The sequence below is a fragment of the Electrophorus electricus genome, chromosome 26 (genome assembly GCF_041902795.1).
Source record: "Electrophorus electricus isolate QZ-2024a chromosome 26, ASM4190279v1, whole genome shotgun sequence".
Taxonomy (NCBI): Eukaryota; Metazoa; Chordata; class Actinopteri; order Gymnotiformes; family Gymnotidae; genus Electrophorus; species Electrophorus electricus.
This window is the reverse complement of record NC_137522.1, coordinates 11,301,289-11,318,097: the sequence shown is the minus strand read 5'-3', so window position 1 is coordinate 11,318,097 and position 16,809 is coordinate 11,301,289. Positions and strand designations below refer to the sequence as shown.

The window sequence follows — 16,809 nt, the reverse complement described above, 5'->3', positions numbered from 1 at the left end:
GGTACGGCACGGGCGAGATCTTTTTCACATGCTGTTAGCGAGACTTTGCTGGCCTGTTTCACCCAGATCTGGGGCCGAGGTCGCTGGCAGGTCTTGCGACAAACACTGTGGAGTTCCTCAGTGCGCTGGACTAATTTTGCTTTCCCTGAAGCTGTCTAGCAACCAAGCTCTGCTTTCTTCTGCGAGCAGAACAAGAGTAGTAAGGGGAACGAAAGAAGAGCTGGCAGAGCATCGACCTCTGGGATCCCAGGAGACGTACATTCGGGAGTACGAGGTCCCGCTAAGTTTCCATATTTGTTTTGCATTGGCTCCGTGTCCAAAGTTGGAAGTGAGTGAGGGCCCAGGATTGTTGCGCAGGAGAGAGAGCAACTGACAGACAGAGAGAGAAAGAGAGAGAGAGAGAGAGAGAGGGAGAGAGAGAGAGATAGAGTCGAGAAGAGAGGACATGAGGATCTTGGCTGTCCTGGGCAAGCAGCGCATGTCCAAGAGGCGCTGAGCTGGTGTTGTGTGTGTGTGTGGGGGGGGGGGGGGGGCGTGTAGTCACACACTGTGACGCTGTATCTGCTGCTGCATATGTGTGTCTGGACTTGTGGGAGCTAGCGCTGCGTGTCTCCTCTCTGCCTGCCTACACTGGCCCAGCCTAACACATGGAAGCACACTATATCCCCAAGGGGTGCTAGCACCACACACACACACACACACACACACACACACACACGCACACACTCTCTCTCTCTCTCTCTCTCTCTCTCTCTCTCTCTCTCTCTCTCTCTCTCTCTCTCTCTCTCTCTCACACAGACACACACACACATACACACACACATATATATTATTTATTGTTAGAGCTGATAAGGGATGAAGGGGTGAACATGGTGGGAGGAATGAAGGAAAAAGAGAGGTGTGCGGAGGAAGGGAGCAAGCAGATGAAAAGTGGAACATGCTTGCTGTGACTCGCTCATGCCCCCTCGTTCCTCCACACGGGCGCAGGCCTGGAGTGCTGCTACGACGCATACTCCTGGACAGCACACGGACTCACAACGACACTCCTCTCCATTCTCGGCCTACTCCTCTGCAGAGGTGTTTGGAAAACCTTGACAAGCTTCATGTCTTGGCTGCCAATGCGTCATCTAGACAGCAGTTCTTTGTGTTTTTGCCTTTATCAGTGACTGTGGCTTGGCTGGGTCCCTGAGAGCCACTGGCAGGGTTTCCAGGGGAGGGGGGGAGAAAGAGAGCAGGCCTGGTCATTTGCCTGATGGAGCAGTCTCAAAGGTCCCCGGGAGTGCGGTGCGATCACTGGAGCTGATTGAGAGTCGGAGGCAGGCAGATACATGCTGCAGTTGCAGCAGGCGTGGGGCGAGATCGACTCATTAGGGCAAGGCTCTGACTCAATACACAGGTGAGTCAGTGGGATGGACTTTGCTCTTAGCACAGCGGAGAGAAGTGGTTTTCAAAATCATGCGGACACTTATGAGAGGCCCTTAGCTGAATCATCTACGTTTTTGTGTAAAAAAAATTAAAAATCCAAAGCAAAAGCAGCCGATCGTAGCAGAAAGCCACCGAGTATACATCTTTGCTGCGAATTAGCTACCAAAATGATCAAGTTCACAAATTATGGCTTATTCTACATACAGTGTGGCACTATTGCCATTCATAATGAGTTTGCTTATCCAAAACCATGGTGGCACAAAGAGTTTGAAAAAAAAAAGAAAGATAGGAAATATAAATCATACGCAGACACGACTTCATCTTAACACAAAGGCTGTATAATGCCAAATGACGAGGTCTAAGCCACTGTATATCTGTGTCAATGCATCAGTACAAACAGCACACAGAAGTTGCGCATATAAAAAAATGCTTTTTGTGCAGGACTATTCAGATGTCTAAATCAAAACCCGTTTGTAAACAGTGAGAGGGGGGAAGGTGATTCTTCCCATCTCCAGGCCTCCCTATACAAAGTAGGCAGCTGCCATCACATACCTATATAGCACTCCTTCACCAGTGCTTATCTACAGCCAGCTCCGTTGGGCACTCTTCTTAAGAGGCAAATGGTCCGTTTATCTTTTATGACACCAGAGCTAATTGCTGAAAATGATGGCTGGGATGCTCGTAAAGTAGCGCTTGGCCAATCCTGTTTATCTGATTTGGCAAGCAGTGCACATGCATGGCACTAAAATTCGCTTCATACTTTGTGCTTTGTGTGCTGTGACTGTGTTTTGGTCATGAAAGAAAATCCACCTAATCCCCGGAGCTTTTATCAGATACCGGACGTTCTAATTAGAAACGCCATGTCAACGCACGATGGAGCTGGCCACGTTCCACCCTCTCCATCTGCCGCGGTCGTTCCAGGTCATACAAGACGGTGCGGCCAGCGGGAGGCGGAGCGGGAAGAGGCTGAAAGCTCCAGACGCTCGTTAGGGGCCTGCAGTGACAGCCTGCCTATCGGCGTGTAGTAACACTGCTGTAAAACTCCTGGAGAGTGCGAGGAGAAGTGAAACAACAGTCTAGGTGCAAGAAAGTGCAGCTCTGTGCAACGCTGTGCGCGGTTTGGAGACAAAAGCAACATGTTTGGTGATGGGGGGAGGGCGAAGGTTTGAAAGGCTTTAGGTTATAAGCCAATGGAGGAATAAGCCTGCCAGATGTATGCAGTCAGCAAGGAGGAAGACAGCATTGTTTTATTGACTTTATTCAGGGTAGAGCCTTCGGGTGGAAAAGGCCTTAAACTAGTGATTGAGCTGTCTGTTAAATCTGTGCAGAGACTGGCCTCATCTTTTTTAATGAACTCTGCAGCCAATGCGCTCACATATGCACCTTTTGTGATTGAGAGGATAATTATAGCATAGATTGGCTATCTGATCTTTGTTTGTGCCTATTGATGTCGAAAGCAGACATCCTCTGTGCACACGACCGAGAGAATACAAAACAGCCTGTGAAAACAGCTGGCATGGGCCCATATCCCTCACCTTTTGCATTTCAAATGTTCATGTTAATGAGCCACTGAATGTTGGTCAAATCACAACCTTCATGCAGCCATTGCATTGAAGTCCTTTGGGTCTCCAGACAGGAGGCGAGCAAAAAATTCAGACTTTACCCTAAAAAAAGAGATCAAGATGACTAAAGTGTCAAGAGCTTAAATGCAACAGTTAAGATAAATCTTCTGCCTTCGCACATTTGAAGTTTCACATTGCAGCCATTTGGGCCTCTGTCTCATATGACTGATAGGGGCTCTCGGATACCATAAATACTCCAGACTTGATCTGTGTGAGGACGATTTATGAGCCAGACAGGCCCATAACTCTTGAGTTTGAAAGATGAGCACATCTTATCTACAGCCCTTGTCTCCGCTGCAGGAACCACAGAACAACCATTCACAAGCTCCTCTGCCAAAACACCCAGAGGACATCTTAGGTTCAGCCAGGGTAAAAAGTATATACTGACAGTGCAACACACAGAAAGCAGTGGAATGAGTGGAATGGCCTATGGCTTTAGTGTATTTACTAAGATATCTACTCCTGATGTTTCTTGATGTGGCCGTTGCAAAACAATAAAAATAGTTCGCTGCGAGATGCACTTCAGAGAACTTTCCAGTGCATAACTTAGTGATCTTCTTCTCTTGTTTGATTTCCTATAGCAAAACTAGAAACCTAAAATATATTGGAATTCTTAATGAAGGAAATTTGGTATGACAAGGCTCATAGTGTCCCTCACGGCGAGAAAAATTATCCTATAGATTCCCTGGAAGTTTTCCATGACAATCTATCATTCATGACTTCCAAGTGAACAAAACACCTCTGATGTCAGATTCTGTGGAAATAGTTTAACTTGGTCTATGCAATAAAAATGTTTCACTGAGAACCAAAAAGCTGTACAATTCACTTTCTCCAATCGTAGTTAAAGTGTATGTCAAGGCTGACTATTAAATTTACTGTTTGATTGTCAAAATGTTTCCTCGAAGAGCTGCCAGATAGATGGATAACAGTGTTAACAAAACACCACGCTGCATTTATTCTGGGCTACTGCCAAAAATGATTCGGATGAATGGGAACTACTTTGATACAGAATAACTTATCCTGATACAAATATTAGAACAGGCCCAGAAACAAAGAGGAACTCGACTGCATCTTTGGAGCTATTTCTATGCCTCTATACTGAACGACATGTTCAGCTGAGGTCAGAGGTCAGTTGGGGCTACACAAAGACCACAAAACTCACGTGTGTTTTTTCCCACCTGTACTCAAGCGCAGAAGAGAAGAGCAAGACAGAGCCAGCTGATAGCCTATTCCTGGCAAACCACACCGAGCTCTGTCACCTGAGGCAGTGAGGAAGGCCTGGACCCAAAGCAGAAGAAAGGCCTCCATTCAAGCATTCCACAGCACAGCTCTCTTTGATAACTCTCCTGCACTCTCCAATGATTTAAACTTTGGTTTACCTTAACGACACGACAGACCCTCTGTTTAGCAGGCTCCTTGTGAGTCTCAGAGGTGCATGACATGCAAAAATGAACCAGCAATGTGAAAAAAAAAAAGGTTAAAAAAAAGCAGGTTAAAAAAAAGTGTGAGGCTGTTCTGCTGACCTCAGTGTCGGAGCATGTCTGTGCCGATTGGCAGGTAAGAGCACATGCTGCAACTGAGAGAAGGTAAGAATTCCACTGCAGAGGGCAAAGCTTGTGGCCATACCTGGGCGTGTGGGCCAGAGTGAACCGCCTCTGGAGGACGATACTGCGGTTCATCAGAAGCTTCCGGAAGAGCAGCGGCGAGTTGCGTGGCGAGTTACGTGGTGACTGTCTTGAGGTCGGAGAGCTACACGGGGAACCGCCAGATGACCTCGGCCTCATCCTGGCCGGCTGTGGACCCGGTCCCGAGATGCTCCCCTCCTGCTCTGCCTCGCTCATGGTTCCGAGTCACCCTGGGCTCCTTCTGTGTAGGTATGGCCACGCAAGCATCTGGTATCCCCCACTGACTTCAGCGCAATGGCCCAGAGACTCCAGAGCAGCAGCAGAAGGTTCAGAAACCTCATGAGTGAGGGCTGTGCGAAGGGTGGAGCAGGAGTTGAGGAGCAGTGTGCAGGCTTCCTCCTGCCAGGTCCAGAGCTGTCCCACCTCACTCAGGGGAGCTGGCGAGCAGTTGTGACAGACACAAGCGAAGCTCATCGCTTGCCCTCTGGCTCCAGCTTTGTTTACATTACAGGAACTCCCTCCCTTCCCCTGCCTAAATATGGCTAGATGAATTATTGGTGCAGGGGTTAGCTGTTAGAAGGGGGGTGGGGGGTGGAGGGGGTGGAGGAAGCCAGGAGAGGGGAGCGGTAGAGTGGGGGGAGTGAGTATAAGAAAAAGGGGGTGGGTGGTTGGGGGGGATGGCGGGTTTTGGCCTGAAAACCCACAGGAGACCCGAGGGTCCAAGAAAAAGGGAGGTAAAAAAATTCTTTCTATAATCATTTCCTTTCTCAGCCCATCTGCGTGTAAACATTAACCGCCCCCTCACTTGCCCTGGCCTCTCCCCCTCCGGCTCCACTTTCCACAGTGTAAATCTGCTGGAGGCTCGTCTCAGGCTGGAGCACACGTTCTCTCCCACACAGATCGCAATGGTTTTAGGATGCAGTCAAGTGAGAGGCCTCCTGAGAGAAAGAGCTAGAATCCTGACGCACGAGGCAACAGCTGGGCCTAAATGAAATGGTGGCTCAGGCATGCCTTGAATTGTTTTGATTTCAATGTTTTTGAAGACCATTGTAAATTGCACAATATATATGTCCAGTATACTCACTCTTGCTTTAATGGGTCATTTATTGCACTGCTCCCAATTATATAAGCCTTACACAATAATCCCTACACATTGAACTTTGTGACTAATGTATCAGTGTATCAGTTTGGCCAACTAATTCTAAAGAGAAAGCAGAAAGCGGTCATTTGAATGAAGCCATGAAGTATGTTTAACAAATTGATGAGAGTGGTGAAGGTACATCTGTTAAAATCCAAAAGCTCAGGGATCTGGGGATCAGAAAATCTGTCTGATCTCTCCACCAATTCAAACACAGCTGCTGGGTAAATGCCTGCCAAATCCAACCAGCAGATGGGGCTCCTAGAGAATATTCTCAGCCCTGTATGAAGTTCTGACAAAGACGGACACGTACTTGGTTACACGTGCACGCACACACACACACACACACACACACACACACACACACACACACACACACACACACACACATACACACACTCACTACAGGACTGTATTTTTATCAAGGCATGTGGTATTAGCACAAATGCTTTACCTTCTAGAGAGATAAGCACTACTATGCTTTCAATTACATGGTTCACTGAGGCTTTCCTCAGAACAAAGTAAAGTGGTGATGAACTTGTTATCAGACACCCCAGCAAACGTCCAGGGTTTAATGGCTCCCTCAAGTCTACACTTAATTTACTTGGCTCCACAATTCATGGTGTCCATTTTGGGCACAAAATTAAAAATTGTACATATTATAAAAGGTCTTTTTTACTTGTTATGCAATGTATTCGCATAAAACTGCTATACCTACTCATGAATGATGATAATACAATGTATAATTATCTATTAATAAGATACCTGTATATTTAAGTTTTGTGAGGACATTTCCCGTGAAAAGAATATACTTGATGAAGCATTTAAAGTGTTCCAGAGATTAACAAAATGTTCATAAATAAAGTCCATTCACGTTCCATAGCACAGTAGCCACGTGTTTATATAAAATGCTCTTTAGAAACAGTAATTTCCTCTTAGCTGCTACAATCTTCCCATTTAAAGTCCAGGACACACTGCAGCTGGACTGGCTGTTAAGTGTGACATTCGCTAGCCAGTGAAGCTACATGCGGTGCCAGCTGATTGGCCAGTATGCTGAGTGCTCGAGTTTGGTAGACTAGGAGACTCAAGGCCATCGCCGTAGAAACACATTCTTTCATCCATGTATAGGTCTCACAATGATCATTTTTGGTGCAAGCAACTCAAATAGTTCAGCATGGCGGACGGGAGCACGCCATTAGCAACTGAATATGTCACTGCTTCTGTCTAAATGGTATGAATCTCTTGGCAGACTCGTTCTGCTAAGGCTTGTCCTATGGTCCATCTGTCCTCAGTAGTACTAAACCAATCTAAACTAAATCATCCACAGCACTGAAAAGCAAAGAAAATCAAACTTTTCCATGAACTGGAATAGTAGTAGAAACTGTTATTGGGTTTGTAGTAGGAATGTTAAGGTTGTCATTCACAGAGGAGTTTGAGTGGTTCCACTGGAACCGTGTTCACGGCACTGAGTCGTCTGTCAAGTCTCAGCATGTTACTATAGCGATATGGTATCCCCCACTTCTGTAAAGCAAACTCGAAGGCTGCCTGTCTGGTTCAGACAGCCTGTAAGATTGCCTAGGCAACCAGAGTAGCTGAAAAGCAGAGATGTTTTAATTTAAGGTAAGAAAGGTGGGCTCTGAGGATGTGTGAGTGACCGTCAGTGCACCTGGATCTTCGGGAACCTCAACTGGCCTTTAAGAGGTCTGGAATAATGGTCGGCTCTGCGAGAAAGAACTGCCTGCCACAGCTGAACACACATCTAAACACACACACATGGACTTTTCACCTATAATGCTAGCCTTCTTGGGCCAAGGACAAAGAATGAGGGAAGAAAAGGAGAAGTGTAATCTTATAAATACTAAAGTAAATATAATTACTACATCCAAGAGACATCTGAATTCAGTAATTTCAATAATCCTTCAAGTATTCAATAATTCAATCATTCTTATATGAATGAATGATTTTTGAACAATCTTTGAAAACACCGACCTCTAGTGACTGAGAAAACTGGTGCATGCATAGTTTTATATGCTAAATATTTGACGCTTTGCACAAATGCGTTAAAGTACATCTTATGTTTGTTAACTGGGTTCGGTGGGAAAAGTCAACTTTCAAAACTACATGTTCAAATAGACTTAAGAAAGCCCGAAAACCACTGGTCACGTATCCCTGTAGCAGGAACAGGAGAATAAAACACACCAGAACTGTGCTGGGACCCATACTAATGGCTAAAGCTTCTAATCAATATCACCCGAGCTGCTGTTTTGAGAAACACCCTGCCATTAGCTCTAAAGAACATCAGGCTAAGAGAACAAAGCTGTGTACCAGTGAGCGGTCTAATTCTGCATCTCTACTCTCTGAGATCGACAAATGAGACCACCTTGGAAGCTGCCTGTGATGTAAAAGTGCAGGTTTAGAGAGGTCACCCATGAAAACTCAGACAGTTCTCTTGATGGTACAATCTTTGTAGTAAAATATTTCCCTAATTCAACCATGGATCTTATATTTCATGAGAAACCATTGGTTCACGTTGAAAAATTAACAGAAATGTGCAGTAAGCTTTAAAATGTATGCTTCCATTGGATTACTAAGCTTCCAGTGGATTATTAAGAGGGTTTAGCCAAAAGGGTTTATAGTATATATTATTTTCACACAATTTCATTTCACATATTAATTGTTAAGAGTGCCTATAAAGTTTAACTGAGAAAATTTGTAAGAAAGTGTGGTTTGTCTTCTGCAGTGTTAGAAAAGCTAAAATGAGAACCATGATTTGGGGAGAGAAGTGAGAATGAGCCTCACTTTATTGCAAAACATGAAAGAGAGGACTCAGATCACAGAGCAGGAAACACATGTTGACTTCGCTGCCTAGTCGAACAGCAGCTGCATGAGATCTGCTAGTAGTAACACATGGTGAATTCAGGTCAAGTCAAAACCTGAGCTATTTGATAACATTGTAGACTCACACGGCAGGAAAAACACTTTATTGATCAAATGTAGGCAGACTGACAGTGCCTTTCCAAATAGTTCAAGCCATTTTTGCGTGTTTGAAATTCCCGATAAGCTGACTACAATCTGTGACCTTTGGGTGGTGCTGTACTGCACAGAAGTGACCCAGGCACCCACAGCCAAGGCCATTAATCACCACAGTGTAAAAGGTAAAAGCTCTAAACTGGTGAAGTCACTCAAGACATAAAGATTTTACAAGTCATTGCAAAGTAATATCAGAAGAAAGGAAAAGGACAGTGTTGGCAGGTAATCTATACCTTTCTGCCATAGTCATGTAGGGAAAATGTCCCAGTACTTTGAATGCCATTGTGTGTCAGCCTAAATATGAGATATGAGATAGCTAAACGGTTTTTCTGAATATTTCACCATTAAATTCAACATGTACCATTCAAGCGGTTAAGATTTTATGGTAATTTCTACCTAACAGCTACCTAATCAGTTGATTTTAATTAAAAGTAGTATGAAAAATATGAGCTCACCCCAGTGCATTTATTTGGAATATTCTGCTACTAAGCACATGTCAACAAATTAGTCAAATTAGTCTGTAATCACACCCACCACATATTACAAACATAAGAAATGAATTAAGGCAGACCAATAAATGCCTCTCAAAATATTTGCATTTCAATATTCTTTATCACTGCACTAGTGTTTTACTGTTGAAAACAACCTAAAGCTGCCAACTATTTGACGTAAGTGAAATGTATTTTGTTAAATCATTCTCTAGTAAGACATATTTGAACCCCTTTACAATTGCATAAGTGGAGGAGTAGTTCCAGAGCATGGGTTTTTTTCAAAATTGAACCGCTTTCTCAGAAATCACCTCAAATAATATGTCCTAGTCAAACAGCTTGATACTTGAGGTAAATGCACATAATAGTCATCATTTTGCCACTTCCACAGATGTCTGCAATCTGGTGGTTGAATATATGGGTCAGGTGTACAAGGTATTGCTGAACATTAACAAAAAAACAGGAGTGCTGAAAAGTTTTTTTAGAGCACTGTAAACTACAACCCTGATTCTTTGCTCATTATGGGTTTTATACCATCTGCTAGTAACTCTCAGTACTGAGAAATGAAGAGATATAAATGAGAAGTAACTTTATTAGGGCATCATTGTCGGTATAGGCATTTTGGCTGAGACCACAGGCAAGATCCATATTGGAAACGTAACAGGGCAGACAAATGTAAAATTCAAAAGAACTGACATACACAGAAAGACTCAGTAATGCATGCTGCAATGCCACCCACTTTCCCAGAAATCCTCTACTTTGTATTGGTCATTGGCCCTTTATTAGGTGCACCTACTGTATGTTATTTAATTACATTTACAGAATCTATCTTTTGCCATAGATATAGCATGATATTGTCAGCCATCCTCTACCCCATTTATCACTAGTCAGCTTCAGACCACAGGACCAGGGCTGAATGGATATTATCAGGATGGTAGACCATTCTTAACACAGTGGTGACCCCAACATGAGGTGTTGCACTTCTATGAGTGTGTCAGACACTGCAGTGCTACTGCAATTCTTACATGTATCAATGTCCCTGCTGGGTTGGGATGGGTCAACCACCTAAAAATATCCAGGAAACAGTCGTCTTGTGGTGAGAAATTGACCACTGAGATAGGAGGCGGTAAACACGGCAACATATCTATAGTCTCTAACATAACACCAACAAGGTGTTTGTAATAAATTAATACCCCGAAACGGGTGGTGAGTGTAGCCATGCACGTTTGTAGCCACGCACCTGTACGGTGTTAACCTGTAAGTGTTAGCATGTGTCTGTCTATTTAAACCCCCAGCAGTGCGTGCCTCACCGTTGGTCATTGTTTGTGTGTTAGCGTCTGAATGTAACCAGTAATCATGTCTGTCTAGCTTGTGTTAAATGTAAAAGGCGTTAGTGGTAAGTGTGTCTGTGTGCATTGTTAATGTTATTTGTGAGTGCCACCATCGTCTATATGTTTTTGTGTCATTAAGGGTTTCACTCCGTCGAGAGAATCTGTGCGTCCTGCTTCACGCCCTTCGGCACTTGGGCATTCGTTACAGAAACACCAGCAAACAGATGCAGAATGAAAAAGTAATGCAGATCAGGTAAGAATCCTCCTTCCGACAGTGACCCATCAATAGCTAAACCTTTCATGAAAAAAGAAAAGAAAAGCAGAAAAAGAATAAATACAACACTGACAGACAAATAAGGTCAATTATACTTTGGATTGTCAATGTGCAGTTTTATATCAGTCACCTTCCTTCCTAAAGAAGGAAGTCTGGCATGCTGCTGCTCCATGATTATGAATCATTCCCAGAGGCTCTGAGTCACACAGCTCTCTCTCCAGCTTTCCAGCCTGCACCATGCGGCCAGGCCTGGACCACTGCAGTGCTAATTGCCAGTGCAGATAGATTAGAAACTACAGGAGGAAAGAGAGGTATTTACTGTGGTTTATCACAGAGCCAAAAGAAATTATACTTCCTTCAGTAAGTCCTTATGACTGGTAATAATGAAATGCTCCCCACGTAACAAACACATTACCGCTGGGCTTGATTTACCTCTTCAAGCTTTATTTGATTGTCGTGGCTTTCAAACTTGTGAGTCTCGCAGTTGGCAACTTATCACGATGACTAAATTGGAAGTAACTCTAGTGTCACCCTAGCCGCGGTGAGAAAGAATGGTATTTTTCTATGCTCCTATGACTTCAGTACTATGGCATATTTCCAATCCCACTAGTACTAATTAATATATCATTTCAGTAATTATTTTTTTTAAACATGTTTTGGAGTTTTCCTGTACCTTCACAGATGTATGCCAACAGGTAATGGAGGGGTAATGGCAGGCCAGATGATCTCATGATGGCAGGCTGCACCTGGCTCAAACACAACACTCAACCAGCGAGAAACCATCGAACAGCATTAAGGGGTGATGGGGGGGGGGCCCTCCGGGTGTCCATTAGTGGGCACTGCACTGAGAAGGACAGGGAGGTGTCTGTCCCAGTCCCATTACAAGAGCTCAGCATGGGGCCAAGAAACGAGCTTCATTTCAAATATGGGCTGTCAAGGTTGGAGGGGCAAGACAGGAAAAGGAAGAAATCTGCAAAGTAGAGGGAGGCTTACGCTCCAAGTGTGCAGATGGTTAGGATAGGATAGGACTGCATGCTGAAGACAAATAGGAGGTTCTTCGTCTTCTGCACTATTGGCTTCCGCATGGCAAATACAGCATTGCGTCTCACTCTGATTTAATAACAGTTTAGGAAAGGAAAAATGCACATGACTCACATTTGAACAACACGTCTGTGTGCATGTCAGATGTGGGCCCATGTCTCTGTATGTGACCTCATATGTGATCACAGAACCTGAGCAAAAGTGCCCAAGATACAGTACATTTCAAAATATGAATCAGTTTAAAGTACAACGATGTGATTTTCCATCACACCACGGACAGACGTAAAGTCAAGCAGAGAGCTTACATTTATTACTTTGAGCCAAGATATTTGCAATCATCAAGCTACTTTTTGCAGATAATTTGGATTGGTTCTAAACAAAGAAAAATAGATTCTGAACCCATAGACCAACCAACACGCATCTGAAATAACTTGCTTGATTAGGGAATCATGGAAATTTTCTGCCTTTCTGTAAGGAGTTAAAACAAGAGGCTGCATATTTTCCATCAGTGCCATTCTAGCCACGTTTGCAAGATGTGGCATATCAGAGAGACGTGACTGCTTAGTCCAGAAGCCGCAGAATAGCACTAGCATGAGTAATCGTATCAAAATCATAGAATAGTTCACAACATGCGACAAATATGGTGAAATCTCCCTTTTATTGTTTTATTGTTTGATTTGCACCTACATCTGTGTTTAATTCTCATGACAGAGATAGATATTAACAGGGGTTCCTTAGTTATTTATTACAGTGGTTATGGTGCTACGTTGTTGTGTTACAAGTAATAAAGTCTTAAATTCATCAAATGATTCATTTATCTTCTTTGTGTAATCACATTTTTTATAATTAAATTTGTGCCCACCACTGCTTGTACCACAATCATAGAAACGTGTGGCCAGACAACATAAAGCTACTGAAAAATATAAAAAAGCAAACAGAAAGAACTGTAATCTGGTAAATATTTTGACTAGTAAAATAAAAGTAGAGTCTAGTTGATGTGTGAGAACATAAAACAAAGCCATGCCATTATTTCACTGGATTTCTATATAGTAGATGTACTTCATTATCAATATTGTCTGAGCTTTTTTTCTCTACTCAAGATGAAGTGATTCGCAAAGCTTGGTATAACAAAGGTACTACTACTGACTAAAATGCTACAGTATTTTTCAAACATCTGTTTTTAAAAATCTGTTTATAGAGAGTGAAAAGGGAACCCACTCAGATTATTAAAATGGAAAATCTTTGTAAGAGGTGTGATAAATTCTGTATGTGGCTGTCACTGCCTGTGGCACTGAATGCTGTTCCTAACTGATGATTGTTCGTAGACTGATTATTTGCAAATGAGTCTTAAAATGCTTGTACGATACTAAAAGGTGAGAAATAAAGAAAAAAAGATAGCGAGGACTTGACTAAGCTAAATAAGCAAAATCTTTATGGATTCAATTAGAAACCCATGAATGAAATAAAGAAACAACAGGTATTGGCCAAGCAAATAAACAAAGGGAGGATTTATACCACTTTTCTAAAAGATGAAACACTGGATGATCCACTGTGTAATCTTCTAAATTAATTTGACTGATCTATGGCAGTTGCACAGAAATGCATGTTTGCTAGGAATTGCGTAGTTAATCTTAATATCCAAGAAACTGAATAATATGAGTAAAAGAATTTGCATATCATGAGACTAGCAATCAAATTAATAGGCTTTGTGTAAGATTGCTGTAATTACTAGCTTCTGATAAACAAATACAAAGCAATGAAAATGCATATGTTGCCCTTCTGTTTCATAATATTCAATATTTTACTGCATACTGAAAAATTCTATGTCAAAACAGATTATGCTTTTATCATGTATGTGTTGGCACAGAGAACAAATTACAAATACTTGGCAAAACGACTTCCTCTGAGGTACTGCATTCAGTTCTCCACCAGTTTAGGTATTTAGCCAATGCTGTGCTATATTTATACAACTCACACATGCACACATGTTTATTGGTTCAAACAGGTAACCTTTCTTAAATAAAGAACTCTATATCAGTGAACACCCCTCCATCACACACACACACACACACACACACACACACACACACACACACACACACACACACACACACACACACACACACACACACACACACACACACAGATAGAAGCAATCCTTTGAGACATATGCTCATGAGTTCAAACATGTTCCAAATGAAAGGCTGTGGATAGGTGAACAAAAAGCTCCCCACCTTCACACTTTACTCACATAAGAGACAGACATGCAGATTTATTGATTCCAGCTGCATCCCCCAGCAAGGTCTCAAGCTTAATAATGTATAGTATGTATTCTATTATTAATAAACATTTATTTACTATTCATGCATAATCAATTCATAGCTAATTGTGTGTTTTCATCATTTAATTAGAAATATGTGAGAATGTACACACAGTGGAAAGATAATAAATATCATATTGTGAAGAGTATCATCTATTTATCATTGCTCAAGGTGCTTTGAAGCGGAAAATGATGTTTAGATGAAAAAGTCAAATCTTTAACATGCAGAAAGTGACATGATGCAAACCCCGATCTGGGGTGAATTTCTCTAAACAGCATGGCAGAAAAAGCAATGCAACATGGCACCGCAACCTCTCTCTCGCTCTCTCCCTCCTTTTTTCATAGTTCACACAACTTAGGTTCTCCATGTAAAAGAATGAACTAGTACACAAAACCTCCCTACCACTGCAGCTGCTTTTTATCTCATAAATCAAATCTTTGCAACAGTAATAGCTCATAAGAAAGCCCATGCTGAAAATATTGCCATGCAGACAATGGACGAGGGAAGAAACCTACTCTATCTGCTTTCTGATTAGTGACCCATTTGCTGGTGGATCACGATATGACCTAGAAGAGTATGGACGTAGTAAGCATGCTGCATCTAAAATAGTCTTCATCCTCCCAGTGCTGTGGTGTAACAGACTTGAGTCCTATTGTGCTTGCAGTTACAATAGGATACATTTGGGGAAAGATGGCCTGATATTTATTTTAAAACCCTTACACAGCTTTTAGGAATCCAGCACTGGGGGTGGATCAAAGGACCCAGAGCTGAATACTGGTATATAGATCCAATTGATTCATTATTGAAAAGAATTTTAATAATGAGACAATACTTTATCCACATACACTATGAATTTAAATGTCATTACCAATGAATCACCAGTAAAGGTGAAAACAGCTGAATTAAATATGACAATTGTCATAATTTAAAGGTTAGTTAAAGCTGAAGAGCAGGAAAAGTATAAAAGGTGATATCTGTGAAAGGTTAAAAGAGGCTCAGCGATAATGCATGAGTTCGCTATTAATGAAGCTCTTTATGAGGCTATTTGGCAAGCCGTTGCCTCTCAGTAAGCTCTCAGGCAACTAAGAAACCTTAGCATGCTTATGGCGAGCTCCAGGACATCGGGAAAACAACAATCACAAATGAACTGTCACATGTCTCTTTGGGGAATGGAACAAATGCATGTGACCTATCTTCTCAATAAAACAAAATACTGTGATACTGTGATAGTAAATATTAGCAAAATATTTTAAAATATCCTGTCCTTCTGTGCTAACCACCATCTTTGTATTGGGTAAATCCCATCACTGTTTTTCATTATTTAGAATATACAGGAAGAGCTTCAGTGAGGAAATGTTTACACTTGTATGTTGGCTCACAAAAGGCACATGCAAATTAAGAAAGAAATATAAAAAAATTCTACTCCATTTCCATTAAGCGAGTTGAGGTCAACTTGCTGCAAACTATAATTAGGGATCATTTTCAATGATCTGTCTTTCGTGTCCATTGCTAAAAGACAGATGGGCACCATAGCAACATCATCCTTAGCTAATCTTCCATATCTTTTCCCACGAGAGTGCAGTAAAGTGGGCAAATGCTAGAAGTTTCAAGGGTTGGGGTGGTAGGGAATCAGAATGCCAAGAGGTGTTCAGGCCCTCTCTGCCCTGCACATGCAATTGAGGACCTCTTGTGCTGCAGCTCAATAAGCTATAAGACATATAGGCCCCAGGAGACTCCTGCTTCCAGCTTGGATGATTAAAGATCAGTGTTGCCCTAAGGTTCATGGCCAGGCAAGGGGAAAGGAAGACAGGAATTGCTTGGCAACTCTAATGGAGCACTGAGTGAAAATAACCCCAGGGACGTTTTCTGGATAACCTACTATCAGCTTGGTTTCTACCAGGAACTTAAGTCGCCAATCCAATGCTGGAAGCAAAATAATAATAATAATAATGTAGAAGCCAGGATTACAGCGCCTCCAGTGAACATAGGAACTATCCTTAGCACCTACACATCATGTTTTCTTCCTCCAGATTGTGATAAATTAATGCCAGCTGAGAGTGAGAGGGAGATTGAGGAAGGTACCTATGCAGAGTGACCTCAGAGCTCCACTTTGTCAATATCAGTGGAGTCAGATTTTATATATATATATATATATATATATATATATATATATATATATATATATATATATATATATATATATATATATATAAACTTTAAGAGCTATGAGTCATGTTGATACACCCACTTCTTTGATTCAGTGTGTTACAGAACTCAATGCCAAATATTTAGCACTAGCAGCTTTCATGACTTACTTGCAAAAAGGAAGAATTGCATCATCATCTATTTTTAATTGGATGGACATGCACAAAACAGGACTATGGCATGCACAATGGACCTATTCATTTTAATAGCTGCAACAAAAAGTGTGGGAATACGTGTGGGAAAGTGTTAGGCACCAAGATAAATAATAGAATACACTCCTGAAACTAAATGATCAGCATCACTGTAAAA

The 16,809-nt window shown here is 42.1% G+C and overlaps 1 protein-coding gene across 2 annotated transcripts in view; it reads right to left on the bottom strand.

The window, feature by feature from the left end:
• LOC113581896 (3',5'-cyclic-AMP phosphodiesterase 4C-like) overlaps positions 1-16,809 on the bottom strand; it is a 44,639-nt gene that overhangs the window by 26,939 nt on the left and 891 nt on the right. The window lies entirely within an intron of this gene.